The following is a 15,796-nucleotide window of genomic DNA, read 5'->3' as shown; positions in this document are numbered from 1 at the left end:
ATGATTATTGGATTATTTAGAAAGGCACCAGCACCTGGTAGTTTTATACATGCAAAACTCTGTCAGAATTTGTCACATTGTCCACTTCAATTATAGTTCAATAAAGTTATGAAAAAAGTATGAAAAAAATCAAGTGTGAAATAAAAAAGATTGAGGACTATATGAAAGCTGTGCCTTCTTCCCCAATACAAAATAAGTTATAACTTAGGCTGAAAGAAGAGAAGTTTGGAAGAAGCAAGTATGTAAGACGTCTCTTAACTGCTTTCCTTGTCTCTAGTAATTGCCGGGAGTAGGCTCGCAAGAAAGTGAGGAAAAGGAAATGGAACTGACCTATTTGTCCCATAGAACTGGGTGGTTATAGTTTTTTTGAATAAACATAGAAATTCATCCTGCCAGTCTTGAAACTTGAGAAAATAATACTGAGTTTCTTTCTCAAGAAACCAATAATCATTCTTCTCAGATAGTATCAAGTGAATGAAATTTACTAGATAACTGCATCTGGACAATTAGACATCAGACCTCTCATGGATCATGATTGCTTAACTAACCATTTGTTTTTCTGTTGAACCAACTTTTCTTTTTTACCCCTCCCTAATTCCTGTTTGCCTGTGTATAGTTAGTTACATTTCTGCTATGTAAGCCCCTAATTTTAGTCAGGTAGATGGATTTCAGACTGATCTCTCATCTCCTTGGCTGCAACAACCTGGTTCAAGCCTTCTTCCCTGATGATACTCATTGTATCAGTGATTGACTTTCCATGTAGTGAGTAGCAGGACTTATAACAAATCCCTTGTGCTTTGGTGAGCAGCAGGACCTATAACAAATCCCTGGTGTTTAGGTAACAGACTTTGGTCCCCTGACTAGGAGTGCATTCGTTGTTGCTCCACTGTCATGTCAAGGAGAGTTTTAGAAGCCCCCCTAAGTAGCTGCCTGAACCTTTTTTGGTAGGAGGTGAGTTTCAGTCTCTCTCTGGTTTCACCGCTGCAGGCCTCAAACACATTCCTGATTTCCTAGGAAGAATAGCCTTTGAAATTTGACATCTGCCTCCAGATAAGTGAGTGTCCTATGTGGGCCCAGACAGCAGGATCTGTTCCTCTCAATTTGGGAAATTTTTGAAGAAATTTCCATTGTAGATTACACAAGCTCAACTGAGTGAGAGAGGGAAGCACCCTGACTGTTTCAATTTGGACACTCTTGGGGGCTTGTTTGTAATTGTGTGTGTATGTCTGAGCAAGTGATTGTCTTTTGTGGGTGCCAGACTGAGGGATTGGTTCCTCTCAATTTGGGAAATTCCAAAAGAATTTTCAGGTTAATTGAGTCCAACCGAAGGAGAGAGGAAGCACCCCAGCTGTTTCAGTTTGAACACTCTTGGTCTTGTTTGTTGCTGCGGCAGTAGGATTGTGTTTCGGTGATTGTCTGTGTGTTTGTTGATAGAGTCATGGGAAATCAGAATTCGATATGCTGATATTCCTTTGTAGTATTGTTGACCCCAGTATTCTTTGGAATCTGGAGAGGTTTGGCCTCTTCATGGACTTCATTTTGCTGTTGAATGGGAAAGCAGGGTGGAGTTTTATGTATCCCAAGCTTCTGTTCTGAACAGGGTCAGGCCTGGTTACTACATGATGTGCTCCTGTGGTACTGTTTGGCTCCAGTGTTTATTGGAGCCTGGAGTGGTTTGGCCTTTAAAAATCAAAATGCCGTGGAAACTGCTTTACCCAAAATTTTGGTTCACAGCTTTCACTGGATTACTTATCGGGGCAAAGTTTAGCCATGTGAATATGTTCACAGACTGGTGAGTTTGTATCAGTCTATGAACTGTCACTGTAACTCACAGCTAGAGTTCCAAAGAAAAAGCTATTGGATCTCGTGTGTGTGTGTGTGTGTGTGTCCATGCTTATATGTGTTTGTGTGTGTGTACATTTATTATGTTATATATTGTGTCTACCAAATTGGGTTATGAATAACAAAGCACTCATAAATTGAGTGAATAAGTATAAAATATTTTTCAAGTTCATGTGACTTAAGTCAATCTTTAATAACCAAGCTGTCTTTAAAATTATTGGTAAGATAAAAATATAAATGTCTTCTGAAATGTTAGAATACATTTTTATTTGGGTTTTATATTTGTCTCTCCTAGATAGTTGAGGTGTCAGGTTTTGGCATACAAGGTAATAAAATTATAAACCCAGTCAAAAGAAAATGATCTTTGTATTATTTTATTCTGATTAATGAGACTAATTTAATGTTGTTACTTTAACAAAAACAGCTGACTCTTCTGAGTTATTAGCAAAAAAGACCTGGCATTTAACTTAAGGTTCTTACTTAGGTGAGTACCTCATACTCCTGGTTGTAAAAATAGTTAACAAGGAAATAACTTTACATAATGACTAGCAGTGTCTAATATCTCTATTTTCAGAAGTAGTCTAGATAAACTTAAAAATGAAAGAATTGAGTACTTTTCAATGGGAATAGATGTTGTAGGTAAACTTTATGTAACTTAAAATCTTAAAATTATTTATGATGCTTCTTGGATGTCTGGGTCATTTCCAATTAAGAAAGGGTTATGATATGGGGAAATATGTTTCTAAAAATTGTGGAATGTTCTCATCTATAAAATGCTAATATCTGATTGCTAAGAATTTTTTGCTTCTTAGGTTTTCATTGAAATTTAAGATTATTAAAAATAAGAATTCTAGTTAATATATAATTCTGTATATAAAGTGTGCCAAAGAAGATATGTTCTTATTGAGAAAAAAATAATTTTATCCAATTCAGAAGTTATCTAAAGGTTGATCCAAATTATGGACTATGGTAAAATTTTGTCCTAAGGTAAAATGATTGGCTATTTTTTGTAAAAAAAAAAAAAAAAAAAAAAAAAAAAAATTTAGGACAAAAGACAAAGTTGCAAGCATGTTATAGATATTTGTGTAAGTCACATGTAATATTTTTCCCCTTTTCTCTGTATGTCTGTCTTCATACATACGGAGAGAAAATAGAAAGTTGAAAAGTCTCAGGTAGTAAAATAGTTTTTAAAACTTGATAGAAAATTAGAGAAATTCGCCTAATTAACATTGCTCATAGTTAAAGCCCTTAGTTTTCATGAGGGTAAAATAAGAAATATTGTAAAGAAATACATTGGCAGTTTTGCAATTCTATTTTAATACAGTTAAGCATGAGGCCAGATTTAACATGGAGCAAAATTTCACATACATGCTTGCAGTGCTTCACACTATATTTGCTATTCTGCATAGATTGTACTTGCACTAAAGTGCTTAGTGATCATGTGACTACAGTGAATTTCTTAATTCCCCAGAATGTATAGTGGTATTGGTGGACTTAAAGACATTAATTTGTATACTAGGAATGAAATATCTATCATATGCTTTTTAGGCTCTGAGTAACATTGTAGCCTCCAAGGTAAACTGAGTAGGAGAATATTTGAGGTTTTGTTTCCTGTTTGTTGTTTTTGCTTCTAATTTTCATTTATTTGCCATTTGTTCTCTCCTGAGTTTTACTTATATATACATATACAAAATCATTGATGTTTTTAAGTTTCTCATGGAAGGCTTGTATTTAGTTCTATGAAGAGTCATTCTGTTTCATGTGCATTTCCAAAAGTTCATCATTTGCTCTCCTTATCTAAAGTTCCTAAGATACCACTGTTAAGCCTGCAAAAACTTATAGAACACACCAGCCATTTAAAATTTGATTGGTTTTGCTTACCCCGGATGATCAACAGAGCTGCAAGAGCTTTAAGGTTCCTGGCAAAAAATAAATAAATAAAAGACTTATTTTTATAAGCTCTGAGCAAAAATAGTACAATATATATTTTGTCATTTGGAAAAGTAGGTGAGAATAAAAAAGTTTAAATAGTGTTTATTTCCAAGACAATTCAACTCAATAATTTTAAGTTGGTTTCAGACCTTTTCCTTTAGGTAATGAGGAAAAACTATGATATGGGTACAAAGTTTTAATGTTCAGGAAAGATTAGGTTTGTCCTTAAGAAAATTATATTAATTGGAATTTCTGTCAAATAACTTAGTTGTGTTTGTTATTAAAATGAAGTTACATTCATTTGGATTAAGTAGTAATAAAAAATGTGAGACTTTCTAGTGATTTTGTTTCAAGATCTCTAAGGTGTCTATTTTTCTGGCCAGAAACCTCTGTGGCTGTGGCACCATTGCCCAAGTTCTTGTCCTGTGTCCAGGAAGCATGAGGTATGCAGACAAGGGATGGGTGAGGAAGAAGAGTTTTATTTAGTTTTAGAACAGCTAAGAAGAGTGGGTATCTCCTCTCTGAAGGCAAGTCATCCTGTGGAGTGTTCAGCTCTCAGCAGAGAGGAGGCCCTGGAGAGGGTAGCTCCTCTCTGCAGGCAAGTCATTCAGACATTTCTGCAGGTCTTTGAAGCTTTCAGCCAAGAAGTTAGACCCTCTCTGCTGGCAGGTTGGCTCTGCAGCTCTCAATGGAGATGGTAAGCTGGTCATCTCATCGTCTCCAGCTGTCAGCAGAGAGGGTACCCGTCTCTGCAGTTGGTCTTCTATCCCATCCTCTCTCTGCCCTCACCCCTCTGCCTTCTTCATCCTCTGGCCACCCCCTGCCCTACTTTGACTAAGCCCAGGGCTTTTATGGACCTCAGAAGGGAAGAAGTGCTTGTGATTGGTCCATGGCCAGCCGCGGTGGCCAGAAGAGGCACCATGGGCCCCCCTCCCATCTGTGGGACTGGCAGCCTGGACCCCAGCCTTCAGGCCCTCCCTGACATGAAGGTGGGGCCTTACTGGCCCACTTCTGCCCAGAAATCCATCTGCCTCCACAGCTGCCATTCATAGCCCCAGGGCTTGGCCCCAACCCCTGCTCAAGATCGGAGCAGGCACCAGGAGTGGAAAGAGGCCAGACAGTGGGAGCAGACACCACCAAACATGCAGGGACTGAGGGACTCCTTCCTGAGGCCCCTGAGGGTGCAGGCTGCAGAGACGCTATGGTCCTGTGCCTGGGAGGGTGGCCACAGCTGCATCCGGGAACTCTTGCCCTGCCAACTCGGAGGAGGCTGGGCTCCTGCTTGTCCCCAGCTCTTGCCTGCTTCCTGGAGTGGGAGGCCCAGGTCTGCAGCTAGGGGAGCAGGGCTGCAGCTGCACCCAGGAAGGCAGATCCTACCTGTTCCCAGCTTCCCCAAGAGCACAAGGAGGCTCAGGATCCATAGCTGCAGTTTAGAAGGCTGTAGCACTCCCGGGGGGTGCAGGCCTCCTACTTGCTCTATAGAGCAGGAGGCCCAGGTCTACAGCCAGGGGAGCAGGGCTGCAGATGCACCCAGGAAGGCAGATCCTACCTGTTCCCAGCTTCCCCAAGAGCACAAGGAGGCTCAGGATCCATAGCTGCAGTTTGGAAGGCTGTAGCACTCCCGGGGGCGCAGGCCTCCTACTTGCTCTATAGAGCAGGAGGCCTGGGTCTGCTGTTGCATTTTGGGTGACTAGTGGCTTGGGGAGCTCCCGTCCCAACTCAGAAGGGGCAGGACTCCCACTGGCTCCAGGGAGTGTGCAGTCCCAGCCATACTTCCCTGCTGCAGCCGGCATGATAGTAGCAGCCACTTCCATTAATTTTTCATCCTAAGCCATTTATTACTCATGGGCCTTCATGTGTGTACTTGACAACAAAATATGCACAAGTATTGCACTGGTTTGACGATTCTAGTGGCAAAAGTTATCTAATCAGTTTTCAGTATTGTATCTAAGAACCAATCTTATAAATATGTGATGGTGCTCTTTTAAATAGCTTAAATTATTGTGTGCTTGTTTTACTTTGTCCTCGTTTTGTTGTATATAATTTAAGTAAGTGAAAGGAAATTGTTTATCCTCATACTGAGTTTCCAAAACTGATACTTGCATTTAACATTTTTTTTTGTTGATGGAGAAAAAGTTAGTTGTTTTTCTCTGAAAAGTTTGGCACAGGACCTATCACATTTTTGATGCTTTTGGTTGCAGTTCTGTCATTAGAATGCTAGCAATTAGACATATGCAATGAGTAACCTTCCTTTAATACCGTGGTTTGAAGTGCTGCAGGCAGTATGTACTAGACACCAAATCAGCTTTTTCATTAGTGACATGTTAGAGAGAATGATAGGATTTTGCAGTATAAATATCCTATTAACAAATCCTTTTGTTGTTTAGTTACAGAGCTTTCACTCCAGCATCTGAAAAAGGCACCAACTCCTGCTAAATCTTGAGAACTGACACATTGAAGCCTTATCTTCAGACTCTGGAAAAGGTGATGATTAAAATAAACTACTTTATTAAGACATAGTGCTAGAGATTAAAACTATTCAATCCCTCTAGGCCCAGGGACTATAGCAGAAGAGGTGGGTTCATGAAATTGTAAGGGCCAATTTTAAGGGATAAGATTAGTTGAGAAGTTTTTCTATAAATTTAAAAATTAATATCGAAAGCACACTGATGAAAGGCCAGCATCTAGGCTCACGTGCTGAAATAACAGGGTTTTCTTAGAACATTTATTTGTTCTTTAAAAGAAAATTGTAAAAGGTAATAAAGATTTATGAAAATCGTACCTTATGGTCAAACTGATTAAAATTAGATAGATTTGTTTATAGGTTTTATTAAAATTAGCTTTCACATTAATAATATATATACAAAGGAAAATTTGTTTTTTTGAACAAAATTTTAATGTCAGTGATAATAAAAGATTTTTCTTTATCTCACGAGTAAAAATACAGAAGAAAAAGAAGAGGGAGAGGGAGAGACAAATTCAGCAGGCCTCATGCTGTCTTTATTAATGAAACTGAGTTTCCTCTCTATAAAAGTGTAAACGTTTCTGTTTTATCATTTTGGCTAAATGAATGACTATTTTATAGTAACCTGTGATCCTATTTGGTGATATCAAGTGCCTTAAACCTTTGATTTTTGCCAGAATTTTCAACAGTAAAATTTCGAGTTCTAAATTCAGTCTTTTTGACTTCAAACTAACTTTTATGGGTATTGCCATCCCCCGAAGTCCAAGAGAGATATATTATGCTTATCTGGTATGTTAGAACTACAAAGAAAGCATTGTAAAATGTGAGGTGGTCTTTAACATTCTTTGGGTTGTATTGCTATATGTGTTCCAGGATTTTATGACATTTCTGAAATTGATATGTCTTAATATATGTTATCAGTAATGATTATGATTATTATGTTAAATTATTGTATGTCACAGAAACAACCAAATTTTCTTGTCAACTTGATATGCTTAGGCTTTGTTTCTGCACCCAAATCTCATCTTGAATTGTAGTAATCCCAGGTGTTTAGGGAGAGACCCGGTGGGAAGTGGTCGGATTGTGGGGGTGGTTTCCCTCATGCTGTTCTCGTGGTAGTAAGTGAATTCTCATGAGATCTGATGGTTTTATAAATGGTAGTTTTTCCTGTGCTGACACACACTTGCGCTCTCTCACCTGCTGCCATGTAAAATGTGCCTCTTCCCCTTCTGCCATGATTAAGTTTCCTGAGGTCTCCCCAGCCATGCAGAACTGTGAGTCAATTAAACCTCTTTCCTTTATAAATTACCCACTCTCAGGTAATATTTTTACAGCATTGTGAGAATGTACTAATACACAACTGCATCTTTACTTATAACTGTCCTAGGACTTTTATCATCCACAATTGTTCTTTTGTGTTGATTCTTCTCAAAAAGTGACTTATAATCAGCTACAGTCTAGGGCTTGCTTCTTCAGGGGAGTTCATGAAAAGGTCTCTAGAATTCAGGTTTCTGATAACCTTAAAGGTTGTGCCATGAGATTAGAGAAAAAACTTTCAGGACTCTAATTGAAAGGCGGATGTGTTTATAAAGATGCCTAATAAAATATGAAGCAGAGCAGAAGTTGATTGCATGGACTGAACTAATGAAGAACTGAAATAATTTTTTTGGCTTTTTTCTTGTTTGAAATGTTGCTGATTCTTTTTGCTTTGTGTTTCAGAGGCTGGATCATATTTTTCTTTTGAGCTATTTATAGACTTTAATGATTGAGTAGAGTATACTCTTGTAAACAGAAGTTGAGGCCTATTTCTCTTTCTCTCTGCCTAGTATCTAGAATTTGTAAACTATTTATGAATATTATTCATGGCAATGTATTTGTTCACATATGTTTAATAAGAACTTGTTTTCTTTTATAATGGGATGCAGTTGGGGGAACTGGTTTTCTTCCTAAGGCTTTAACTGAAATGGCCTTGTGAGAGGTTCCAGCAAAGACAATTTAGGACAACCTATATGGACAATGATTCTTGTTGCAGTTTGTATAGGTAATCAGGCCAAGTATATGGGACTAAAGCTTATTTGGCAGGTGAGCTGGTCTTGTTGTGATTTGTCTTTGGTGGCAGTAGGGTACTGGAGAGGGAAAGATTGTATTTCAAAATAAAACTATAGTAATAGATTAACCTTTGTTTCCTGGGTGGCCACGTGGACAGCCATGGCATGGAGCTGCCCACAACACCCCTCCTCAGCATGAAGCAGCTAAAAGATTGCCAGGTGGATTCCTCATGATTGAGGAGTTGAAAAATAGAAAGGTATGGGTGAATTAAAACTAACCTAATTGTCCCACAGAACTGATGTTTATAGCTTCTGTTGAATACACATAGAAATGGATTCTCTCAGTCTTGAAACTTGAGAAAGTTCCTTTGTCTTATTCAAGTTTCTTTCTCAGGAAACCAACCTTCAGGCCTTCTAGATAGTATCATCGAATTGAAGTTTACTAGGTCATTGCATCTGGACGATAAGATGCTAGACCCTTCACCCATCATGATTACCTATCTGACCACCTGCTTTGTGTTGACCAAATTATCTTTCCTACCCTTTCCTAATTCTTGTTTTTCTACATGTAGTTACATTTCTGTTATATAATGCCCTAGTTTTAGTCAGTCAGGGAGATGAATTTGAGACTGAACTCCCATCTACTGGGCTGCAGCACCTGAGTAAAACCTTCCCTGGCAGTACTTGTTGTTTCAGTGATTGGCTTTCTGTGTAGCAAGCAGCAGGACCCAGACCAAATCCGTGATGTTTCAGTAACAGAAAGAAAAAAAGAATTCATTTAAGTTGCAGGGACTGAAAGAGTACAATACCCTGGGATTTTGTTTTCTGGCTAGAGTTTGAAAACAGAAGCCTTATTATGTGTTCAGCAACCCTAATATAAGGGAAAGAACAAGTAGATTGGAAGCATAATTCTCCTAGAAGTTTCCTTGGACCCTGAGAAGGGCGTAGATTAGACATAAACATTTCTGTGTGCCCAGTAATGAGGAAGTAGTAAGTTGGTAGAAGTAAAATGGTAGACAGATCAGATAATGAGCATGTATGCATGAGCCCCGTTAGAACATCAGAGTGATGGCTCTTTTGAAGGATCTGTGAGAAGTCTAAAGGTGTGATTACACAACTGATTGCTATCTGTTAGTGCCAACACCAGATATCAAGATATTGAATAGAGTATAAGTGCTATGATTGGCCACTTCAAAACAACTAAAAATGATATGAGCTCCATAGTCACTGCCACTTACCTGCATGAGTGATGGTCTGTAAACTTCACCTCTCAACTTGGAGAGGAAGGAGAAAATCTTTAAATTGAGGAATGGGCTTCAAAATTAAAAAAATATATATAATCCATTGAGACTTGGATTTTTCTTTTTAAATCTAAATGAGCTTTTTACTTTTGTATCTAAAAACACACAAATTTTTGCTGCTGAGGTGAATTGCACTTAGGAAAATAAAGACATAATCATTCCTGAATTCTGTAAACAATTGTAACTAAAAAAGGATGCCTACTACCAATATTTTTATCTTGGAAGAACTTATTGGAGAGAAGAGAAAGCAAAGAAAGAAAGGAGAAAAATAAAAGAAGCAAGCAAGCAAACAAAAGAATCCCTGCAGCTACAGACACCAAAAGAGTAATTTTTAAAACTGTGTCTGTATTAAGCTATATATCTTAACACTGTTATATTGTTATATTCTGTCTTTCCTTGCTATGTTTATAGTTTCAGTTATATGAACCTATATTTGAAACAAAATCATATACTATAATTTGTAATAAAGAGTGAAATGAGAGAATAATGTATATTTTCATTTTACATGCTCTATCAGTAATAAAACCAGGAAAGGAATGAGTACATTATATGAAAGGATTTACATGGGAAATATATTATTCTTATTTCAAAATTCTTTTGGAATTAAGCTAAATATTTTTCAAGTAATAGTATTGATAATAAATCCTGTTTTTAACTTTTGTATTTATATGTATATGCTAAGCTGCATGGGTTCATATATATTTTTCTCTCAGTATCTGTAGACACACACAAATAAAGATCATATACTTTTTTAAAGTTTATATTATAAAATATTGTATTTAAGTCTTTCCTTAATAGGCTTGGTCCAAAATCTAATATTCTCTTGAGGCTTTATTTTTTTATATCAGCTAAATAAAAATATACATTAATACAAGGAATTAACATAATAGGCCTTTAATAAGTCTATACCAGAGTTTGAATTCGATGGTAATCATTTTTTTAATTGAAGATGAGAAATTAGCTCTTTATGTGTCCTATTATGCTAACATTTTCTTCACATGACCCTGGATTAGTTCTCTTGAAATTCCCAGCTCCTATGTTTTGCCATTATTCAGTATACGAAGCTTGAAAGCAGCTTAGTATTCTCTTAAATCATTCTGTCACTTGAGATCCACCCCTAATTCCTCACATTTTACTCATTAATGTGCAGCCTTTCTAGTGTAATAAGTCCTAGGGAAATTCACACTCAAATGTTCCCTTTTCTATGTTTCTCTCACTTATTGGAAAAGTTTTTTGAAATTTGCCATTTAAATAGGTAGCAAAATTTAAAACCAGAGCTATTGAAATGTTGACAGTGACTAAAATTTTGTTCAAAATACTTATATCAAAAATTCTTTTTACTTGTTTCCCAGTTATAAAAAAGTGAAATGAGTATTTTTCTAACTTCAGTAAGTTCATCACACTATTACAAAATTTAAATTATCAAAATCTGTCCCCAAAGCACATTATCAATATTAGTATTTTTCCCTGCTAGACATTTTCCCCTCCTTCTGATGACTAAGAAGAACTACATTGATTATCACAAACAAATATTTAAATATGATTTTAAATTTCTCTACCAGTATTATTCATTTGCTTAGTGGGATCTGAACAGATTTTTTCTAACAACAGGAATATATTTGGTCAAAATATGACCAAATACATACTTAAAACATCGAAAGTGTAAAAAAAAAATAAGCTGGAGAGTTACTTGGTTGTTATGACTAGAGAAGTAGATTAGAAAAGATTTGATTTTGTATGAGTGGTGTTATACTCTAATACCATTCCCTAGAGATCTTCTAGCTTTGACTTGACTCTCCTCTTTACCTAGAACACTTAGGTATTTCTATGATTTTATTGGGAGCACATCAAGGGCAGGAGATATTTTAAGCATTTCTGTGTTTGGCTCATAATAGGTGTTCCATAAATGTTGAGTGATGACTAAACAGACTCTTGAGTGCAGAGAGGCTGAGTGATTACCAAAGGGTCAAGATCTAGAGGTCTCAGGTTGTTGATCTGGGATGGAGAAAGATTTGGGTCACTGAAGGCAAAGCACTTCATCATTTTGCTTGAGGTTGGTGCAGGTTTTAGAATTGAATAGTAAAAATGGGAGGATAGAAAGAGAATGTTATATATGCTTTTTACTCTGCTAGACCATTAATGAATAGTATTTTAATTACAATTTACAACCTTATTGAATAATGATAATAATCTCTAACTTACACAGGAGCAAATGAAATGACAAGACTTGACCAGAATAATATTAGTGAAAGGGTCTTTCAGGCTGTGTTTATTCTTCTTTCATTAGATAGTGCTTCTGCTTGTCAGTCCACTAGCAAGTGACAAAAGACTTTTCCTCGTGAACAATTTTTAGCATCACTGATACCAATATAATTACTTATAGTTATATACTGCTTACTATTTGTAAACCATTTTTATAAAGCTTTCATATACATTATCTCAAATTATATAACAACTCTATGAGGCTCAAAGGACAATTATTTCCATTTTATATATGATACAAAAGTAAGTTGTAAAATAATAAAATAATTGATAAGTTTACATGCTGATAGTAGAATGTATTGAACTCAAATTAATATTCTAGTTCTAAATCCATTGTTCCCTTAACATCATATGAAGATCATTACAACAATTAGAGTACTGTTAATTACATATTCTCTATTAAATATCTTCACTTTGGAAATGATCTCCTAGCACAATCTTATGCATAATTCCTGACTTTGTTGTATTTCCTCCTTATCTCCTCTTCTTCGTCCTCAGATATATTATCTATTATAGCTCAATATCTTGGCTAATACCATTAATGGAGGCAGCTGTTAGAATATTTATTAAGTTACTATTGTTTTGCTTAAATGAAGATTTATGCCTTCCATTGTGAAATGTCATTTTGTGAGTCTAAATAATTGCCAAAGTTTACAAAAGTGTGTACATACATAATAAACACTATACGTTTAAGAGCTAAGCTAATTGACAGAAATAAGTGACTGTATTTCACTAGAGACCTCTTAGGAAAAAATAATCAGAGATGACGTGAACATAATTAAGGTCCAATTTGTTTCTAGTATGTAACTATTAACCTTAAGTGCATAGGCAGTGATGTGAGTTACTTAAATCAAAAGGAGGAAGTGAAATAAAATCATGAAAGGTTAAAGGTGTAATATTCATATTTACATGTTTTATAGAGAGCCAATTATGTGTCACGTTGTGGGGATAGATAATCATTTAAGCTTTATAATCTCTTTAAAACATAAAACAAATTTCTTTAAAATATAGATACTTTAATATTTTGCAAATAATGAAACTTAATCCCATTGAAGTGATATGACTTTCCCAAGGCCTTCTAAGTAGTCAATGGTAGAGCCACTCTCCAAACCTAGGCTTTCTGGTTAGCAAGATTATTTTCATTGTACTACATCATATTTTATCATATAATGGAAAGGCATAATAGGTGAGGTATTTTTTTCTTATTCATCAACAATTTGGGACAATTCATGAACCTGAATATTTCTCTCTTTCACTCTTGTCTTGATTATAAACTCTTGTCTCTTCTTTACTTTGTTGCATGAGAGTTAATACACCCAAATGAGGAAAAGTTTACTTTCCTTTTACCTTTAGCCATAAAGGTAAAAGGAAATTCTTTTGATAAATTCTTTTGATAAATTCTTTGATATTTCATAAGACTACATTCTTATAAAGCTAAATTATACCAAATGGAGAAAACAAATTTATTTTGTCTGTTGCAGAAGAATTTACAGTAAATAGTGATGAAATTACCACATCTGTCAACTGGCTGCTGAGTATATATGTGAGATATTCATGCCATTTTCCCTCCTAAAGTAGTATTTCCCATTGATTTATGGCCAGGTATATGACTAATAAGAAACCACCAAATGAAAACACCTGAGCTGATAATTTAAGAAAATATTCAAAGTGAAAATAAAGTCACCAAAGCTTCACAATTAATGTAGTCATGGCTGGATGATTTTTAAGTAGAGAACAAGCACACATTTTATTGTTTTACATGAGGTGATGCGGGATATATAATACTGGGTGAGCTCTGCACCAGTGAAATAGAAGCTTCTGGGAGAAAGACACATCTCACACCTCAGGGGTTTTTTGCAAATTGAAATTCGTGCTTTTTTTTTTTTTTTTTTGTCAGAGAATTCTGGTCCTAAAGGTTTATCTTTGTCAGATATATCCCATAAATGATTTTATATCTCGATTTTTAGTTCAGCTTCCTACAGAAAAATTAAAGGAATATTTGCATCAAATTATTTATTTTCTTATTTTTATCCTTTTAACATTTAGAACAATTCCGAAGCTAATATCAAGAAACTTTTTTTAATAAACTGAGGTGAATATGCTTTTACCCACTGGTGATCAGCAAGAAAAGGCCCTCTCTTTGTAATTCTTGGCTTGAATAATTCATTTTAGTATTTCTGTTTCTATCCTTCAGGAAATATTTATAACAAGCTTGCTGCACTTAGTAGCACTTCACATAGCTAATTACTGATATTACCATAGAAGCTGAAATTAAATTTGAAGCAGTAAACAACTTCTTATACAAGTATTTTTCCTATGTTAAAGAATTCTGCAAGTATTCTGAACTTGAAATCTAACCTAGGTCTTTGTAGGAGGAATGATGGGAGAACAATACACATTTATAATTAAAGCTGGAAAAGTAGCTTAAATAAAAGGGAAAACATTTTGAGCTCTGATATTTATCTTCAAAATTATATTGGTGATTAGAAGTTTATTTCCTTTGAATACATTTCCATCAATGGAAAGGACAAAGGAAGAAAAGAGCAGTGGAAAGAAGATATGTTAATGAATTAGACTTCTTAAAAAAGTGTTCACTGTATGCAAAATCATTCTGCTAATGCTTTATGATCTGGCTCTTATCTGAACCTCTTTATGAAATGATAGTAATATGTTATACAGCAGTTGAATCTCAAATTATTTTGTGGCTGAAAATATCCTCCTTCTCTCTGTTTTTGCATAGCTCCAGAGCTTTCAAACTTCAAGTGCTTAAGCTCCAACTCTTCCATTATCCATTTTGCTCCTCTCTCTCTCTCAAATCCCTGTTGAGGATCATCCCCATGTGCTGGCAGTTTCCTCCAGTTCCTGTGATCATTTCCCTGTGATCATTTGAGGTGATTTAATGACTGGACAAATAAAGATAATTATTTGATAATGCATTATTTCTCATAACATTTCCAATTAAATAGTAATTTTAGTGGGAATTTTAACAAGTGGAATTAGTGAGAAATGCACTTGCCACTCAAAATATACTGCAGGAAGCTGACAATGTTGTATAAACAGTCTTGTAGTTTAAAAATATTGACATGTTAATAAACAATATAATAACACATAATTGGGGTCAATTTCAAAGTAAGCAAGGTTCTATCATGACAAACTTTCCCCTCCTTCTAGATATCTCTGCTCCTGGCAATACTCTCCTTAGGCCATCTAGTCCCCCTCTGCACAGTTGATGTCCCCTGGTAATACCCACTTATTGTAGACTGCCCCATGTAAACATTTTTTCCTCAGCTGCCTTCCTATCCTCAAGTTCACGGTCTGGTCGCTGCTGTATTCCAAGGCAGTGAAAAAAGACTTGTTGAACGGACAAAGGCTGTCATTGTTTTATACAATTGGACCAGCGTAGGTCAAAGCAAGAGAGCAAGGCTAGGTGAGATTTAGTGATTGGTAGGAAATGGTTATCATAGGAAATTATGCCTGAATGAGAGACAGTCAAGTTCAGGTAATTCATTATCAGTTGGATTGCTGAAAGGCAAGGAAAATATGCAAGCAAGGACATGTGTAGTAATAAAGATGTCTTTTCTGTATCATTTTAATAACTTGTGATGGCATCCTTTATAGCATTTATTACACTTCAGTAGAATTACTGAATTTCTTATCTATCTCCTTCAAGGGGCACTGAATTCCTTGAGTTCATGGATAGTGCCTTTGGTCTTTGTATTCTCAGTGTTCACCATATAATGTCAAGTAAATACATGCATGTTCAATAATTATAAGTGAATTATTGTTTTAGAATTTAGAAAGATTTCTCTGCCAGAGAGGTTCTTTTATTCTGTACTGTGAGACATTCCTTTGTCCTCTACTTGGAAACTTGACTTAGTAAGGCTTAAATGCTCATAATTTATACAATCATCAATCATACTATGTGTGTGTTGAGGGTGAGGTACCCT

General features: G+C 35.8%; 1 long non-coding RNA gene across 1 annotated transcript in view; it reads left to right on the top strand.

The window, feature by feature from the left end:
- Positions 1–15,796, top strand: part of LOC131381823 (uncharacterized) — a 466,887-nt gene that overhangs the window by 410,224 nt on the left and 40,867 nt on the right. Inside the window, exon 3 of the long non-coding RNA XR_009210781.1 lies at positions 6,162–6,258. This is a non-coding gene — a long non-coding RNA (uncharacterized LOC131381823). The remainder of the gene's footprint in view (positions 1–6,161; positions 6,259–15,796) is intronic.

This window comes from Hylobates moloch, unplaced genomic scaffold (assembly GCF_009828535.3).
Source record: "Hylobates moloch isolate HMO894 unplaced genomic scaffold, HMol_V3 SCAFFOLD_18, whole genome shotgun sequence".
NCBI classification, from domain to species: Eukaryota; Metazoa; Chordata; class Mammalia; order Primates; family Hylobatidae; genus Hylobates; species Hylobates moloch.
This window is presented reverse-complemented; position numbering and strand designations above follow the sequence as displayed.